The sequence below is a fragment of the Euleptes europaea genome, chromosome 18 (assembly GCF_029931775.1).
Source record: "Euleptes europaea isolate rEulEur1 chromosome 18, rEulEur1.hap1, whole genome shotgun sequence".
NCBI lineage: Eukaryota > Metazoa > Chordata > Lepidosauria > Squamata > Sphaerodactylidae > Euleptes > Euleptes europaea.
The window spans coordinates 12,698,679-12,704,678 of NC_079329.1; positions in this window are offsets into that span (position 1 = coordinate 12,698,679).

Here is a 6,000-nt window from a genome sequence, read left to right on the forward strand (position 1 = left end):
CTGGGCACACGGCCCGTGTCCTGTGGCATTGGGGTGGAGCAGCGGCGCTCGGCGTGCTATTCCGAGATTGGTCAGGAGCGCTGCCGAAGGAAACTGAGAGCTGAAGAAGGTAAGTGCGTACAGGAGAATTAGGAAAGCTGTCGGGGTGATACTGGAAGCTGCGGAAAGGGTGACTCAGGACTCAGTGAAAAGGATGGGTCCCGTTGCCAGATTCCATTCGTTGCCACATACGCTCCTTCGGAGACCTTCACGTTGCTTATATATTTCACAACTCCTAGCGTGCCACGTTAAGCAACCAGCCCCACAAGGTGCCAGGAACCGGGTAGGGCTGGGAAGAAAAGCCGGCGACCCGATCTTCTGAGCTGCATCTCTGGCCTTATTCTCACTTCTAAGGAGCTGTTCTGCCCCACTTCAGGTGACAGGTGGGGCTGATGAAATGCTCCTCTCTACAAGGCAAAACACAGAAAGCACCGTGGTGGAAAAGCTGTCTCGCAAAGCCCTCGGCAAAATTCTCCCTGCATCCAGGAAGCTAGCATGTCTAGAATCTTTTCCCCTGCGATGCTAGTTTTCTAAGTGCAGGGTGAGTTTTATGGACGGCTTTGTGAGAGAGCATTCTGCTATGGGAGACCTGTAAAAGAGTGCAATTGGTACATCAAGAGGACATAACTCTCAAAAGCCAAATGTAGGATTGTTGCATAAATGGCATTTTAAGCCTCTGCTTAAAAACCTCCAAAGGAGAGCCCACCACCTCCTGAGGAAGCCTGTTCCACTGAGGAACCGCTCTAACTGTCAGAAAGTTCTTCCTAATGTTTAGCTGAAAACTCTTTTGATTTAATTTCAACTTGTTGGTTCTGGTCTGACCTTCCACGGCAACAGAAAACAACTCGGCACCTTCCACTATATGACAGCCCTTCAAATACTTGAAGATGGTTATCATATCACCTCTCACTTGTCTTCATATGGACTATTGATAATTATAGAGTGTGGGGGCATGGCATATATGTTAATGTGGTGCAGGGAGGAGCAATTTCTACAGAGAAAAATAGTTGTGCCATCTTATATCAGCATTGAGTCATTATCTTTCATCACCATCTTTGAACACAGGAAGCTGCCTTAAACCCCATTGGTCCATCTAGATCAGGGGCTAAAACGCATGGTCGCTTTAGCCTCCTTTATTCCCTGTTTAAGCCAGGATTTAGCCAGGATCGAACGCACGATTGGCGAAAACGCATGCGTTCGATCCTGGCTGAAACAGAATAAAGGCTAAAGCGACCATGCGTTTTCGCCCCAGGACTGCCCGACTGGCAATGGCGGTCTAGGATCTCGAGAAGAGGAACGGTCTTTCCCAATCCACGCTACCTTTTTAAGCTGGAGATGCCAAGTATGAGCCTAAAAGTCCATGTGCTCACCTTCACCCCCGTGCTGTGATAACTGTGAAGGCCTCTGTTCGTCGTTCGGTGAGGGGGTGTGGCTCAGTGGTAGAGCATCTGCTCGGCATGCAGAGGGTCCCAAGTTCAATCCCCGGCATCTCCAGTTAAAGGGACTAGGCAAGTAGGTGATGTGAAAGACCTCAGCCTGAGACCCTGGAGAGCCGCTGCCGGTGTGAGTAGACACGACTGACTTGGATGGACCAAGGGTCTGGTTCAGTAGAAGACAGCTTCATGTGTTCATATGTGTTCACGTGTCATTTCCTAGTTGATGCATTTTCCATTTATGCATTTGTTTATTTCGATCTCCTGGATTTGCAATGGGCTACAGGGATCTGTTCCCCCTGGAGAAAGCGGCGGCTTTGTCGAGTGGACTCTACTGTGGCATTATGCCCCGCTGAGCCCTTCCCCAAACTCCCCCCTCCCCCAGGCTCCATCTCCAAATCTCCAGGAATGTCTCAACCGCAAGTTGGCAACGGTACTCGGCTACTGAGCCCTGGCATAGAGGTTAAACACAGCAGTTACCGCTTGGTGTGGCCATTGAGGAGCAGACAGGGTTTATAAGCACTAAAACGGGAGAGTGCTGCTCTTTTGCGCAGGCGCACATATACTCAGCACAATAGACCTTTGACAGGGTTTAGCAATCCTGCGTTCACACACACACACAAACACACACGTCGACCTTTCCCTCTCCCCTATCTGAAGCCCCAGGGCTGGCTGCATCTGAACCGGGCCCCAGGGGGAACGGCGGCAGCTGTTTCGCAGAGCCCTTTGGCACCAGTGAACAATCTTGTGTTTAACCAAAAACATTTGCAGTGGCTCCGTTTTCAGTCTGAAATGGGATCCCGTCAGCTCCGGCCTGACCCTGGCGCGCAGGCCAAAGAAATGGGGGAGGCACGTTTGGGGGCCACCCGCTACCCTCCTCCGATCTGTGACGCCCTTTCACTCCCGAGAGACCCCACGAGATCCGTTTTTCCCCCTGACGCCCTTAAGGTTACCAACCTCCAGGTGGGGCCTGGGGATCTCCCAGAATTATAACTGATCTCCAAACCACAGCAGTCGTTTCCCTGGAGAAAACGGCTGATCTGGAGAGTAGGCTGTATGGCATTATTCCCTGCCAAGGTCCCTCCCCAGGCTCCATCCCAAATCTTCAGGAATTTCCCAATCCAGAGTTGGCAAGCCTGCATCGCCCTCAGATATCATCTCTGTTTCCTCAAAGAATACAGCAGTCTTGGTTCCTACCCCTCATGATTCGAACCTGTCCGTTTCCCCCCACCTCCAATATTTCCCCCTCCATCATTTTGTCTCTATGAAAAGTCATACAGAACTTTCAACTTGCAAGGTGTTTTTCCTATCTTTTACAGTATCAGCTTTCACAGCTCTATGGCACGGTAGGTCACTATTCCCATTTTCAAATGGGAAATTCAGGCTTCCCCCCCCCACCCCCAAAGATCAGTTTAGCTGCCTGGGAGCTGTGAACGAAATACAAAGCCCTCATTTTGACTCCTACAGGCTCTGTTAGGGTCTGGGCGGGCAGGGTTTAAGGAGGGGAGGGACTTCAATGCCATATAGGGTTGCCAAACATCCAGGTAGTAGCTGGAGATCTCCTGCTATTGCAACTGATCTCCAGCCGATAGAGATCAGTTCCCCTGGAGAAAATGGCCGCTTCGGCCATTGGACTCTATGGCATTGAAGTCCCTCCCCTCCCCAAACCCTGCCCTCCTCAGGCTCCACCCCCGAAAGCTCCCGCCGATGGCGAAGAGGGACCTGGCAACCCTAATGCCATAGAGTCCAATAGGCAAAGTGGCCATTTTCTCCCGAGGAACTGATCTCTATTGGCTGGAGATCAGTTGTAATAGCAGGAGATCTCCAGCTAGTACCTGGAGGTTGGCAGCCTTAATGGGAGAATATCAAGGAAGTCCAGGGTTGCTACTCAGAACCAGGCAATGGCAAACCACCCCTGTTTGTCTCCTGTCTTGAAAACTTAATGCGCGCTCTTGTTGACAGAAGCTTCCTGCCACAATACATTTGTTTGTCTTTGAGATGCCGCAGGACTCTTTGTGATTTTGGACGGCTACCCCCTCTGGAGCTACCAGGCTGCTCCAACCAACAAGCAGGTTCCACTACTAAAGGTTGCACAATGCCAGCAGGGAGCAAAGACCTGCGGCAGCCCTCCCTCTGGCCAGCTACCCTGCCTTGTCCTCTGGGTGCTGGCATATGCCTCTTTCCCTCCAGATCTCGAGGGAGGGGTTGTGTTGGCAATGGCAAGTGTCCGTCATCATTCATCGCCCTGGCAAATACCAAAGTGGCTAGGCCAGCGAGAAGAACGAGAGCAGCAAGGGCAGAGGACCCATAGATAAGAAACCAGTCTCGGCATATGTGGGGGGCTCCCCAGGGATGCTGAAACAACTGATTTTGTGAATTCCCAAAAAGAAAAAAACCTTCTGCCTGGTCGGGACTGAATACACACAGAGAGTCTGAACTGTTGATAGGGTTGTCAGCCTCCAAGTACTAGCTGGAGATCTACTATTACAACTGATCTCCAGCCGATAGAGATCCATTCCCCTGGAGAAAATGGCCGCTTTGGCAATTGGACTCTATGGCATTGAAGTCCCTCCCCTCCCCAAACCCCTCCCTCCTCAGGCTCCGCCCCAAAAACCTCCCGCCGGTGGCAAAGAGGGACCTGGCAACCCTACCTGGAGATCAGTTGTAATAGCAAGAGAGCTCCAGCCACCACCTGGAGGTTAGGAATTCAGTACAGAGGCAACATTATATGCAAAAGTGAAAATAGTATTTATGTAGTGATAACTTATACAGTTGAAATACAAAATGACTATACAAAGAGGATGGTATTCCAATAATTACAAAATTCATAAAATAGTTGAAAATCTCGTAAGAGTAAAGCCAGTCTTCAATTGCGACAAGTCCAAGAAACGAAGAGGGATTAGTAACGTTACTCCTTGATATTAGTCCAGTGGTGCCTTTTTCTCCCCCACCACCTGGAGGTTGGCAACCCTACCAGCTCCTGAACTTCCTCCCAGGACCCTGGCTTGTCAGTGTCTGTTTCTAACCTGGTGGCCCCAGAGCGTGGTGCCACGTTGGTTTCCCAGAATCCTCCGGTGTTTCCTCACCTTCTAACTTACCCTGACCCCGAAACTCAGCAGACCCGTATGGAGAAGCCACAAAGAGTGTCTCCCGCCTTCCCCACCCACTGACGTCAGCACCAAAGACGCCCTACCCTTTTGCCTGGGGTGGGAATGGCTCTGTCTGGCTAAACCAGGGCAGGCGTGTTGGCACTTAATTAGTACTTCTGGGCTGAAGCCTTTCTCACTTTGCTTAGCGCAGCTGTTTGCAGATGCGGCTTCTAGGAACCCTGGAGTTCCTCCGATGCTTGTCAAGGCTTCCTCGGCGAAGGGGTCTGTCGGGCAAGCTTCCCTGAAAAGCAACCTGTCGATTGCTGATCTCTTTCTCACGCAGCTGTGGTCTTGGCCACAGGATGTGGGTAGGACAAGGCAGGCCTGGCCGGCACCCTATATAAACTGAGTGTGTCCTATTAAACCCATGGCCAGCCTCTCTGAATAGGCTGTACAGGCAATGAGCTGGGAGATAATTCCCCAGACCCCATAAGGTTGCCCCAACCTCCAGGTACTAGCTGGAGATCTCCTGCTATTATGACTGATCTCCAGCCGATAGAGATCAGTTCACCTGGAGGAAACCGGACATTTTCTCCATTTGGCAACTGGACTCTATGGCAGTGAAGTCCCTCCCCTCCCCAAACCCCGCCCTCCTCAGGCTCCTCCCCAAAACTCCCACCGGTGGTGGAGAGGGACCTGGCAACCCTAGAGCCCCAGGATAATCAGGAAAAAAACCCAAAGGGAACACAAATCTCTTGGCACAATAAGGTCTGTGGTGTGGGGGAAAATAGTTTGCTCTCCCCCCCAGACCTTCTTGTCCCAACGACTGGGATAAAGATTTGTGCAGCTTTCCTGGTTCTTGCCACCTTCCTTCACCCCATCCCGAGGAAATGGCATGTCCTAAAATAGAGAAAGATTGCAGGTAACCCCGGGTTGATCAGCAGAAAAATTGCACCCCCAAAAAGGGTGTACAATGTTTTATTAGGGCATACGAAAATATCACAACACCATGTTGCAAGCATTCAAATTCCAAACTCATCATGAAGCCAGATGTTCAGTACCAAAAAGGGGGAATGTATCCGGGTATGATGGATAGCTCCCCCACCCCAGTCTAGGAAAAAATCTGTTTAAGGAAAGAGAACTGCAGACGTGATGGAACCTCTTCAGCAGCAAAGAGAAGTCCCTCACAACAAGACGGAGGCAGGACAGGGGTGGATGGAAGGCAAGTATGGTTCCCAGCTCCTTCTTTGCCACTGGCGGGAGGTTTTTGGGGCAAAGCCTGAGGAGGGGCGTTTTGGGCAGGGGACGGACTTAGAGTCCAATTGCCAAAGCGGCCGTTTTCTCCAGGGAAACTGATCTCTATTAGCTGGAGATCAGTTGTAATAGCAGGAGATCTCCAGCTTGGAGGTTGGCAACCCAAGAGGCAAAGCTAATACTCA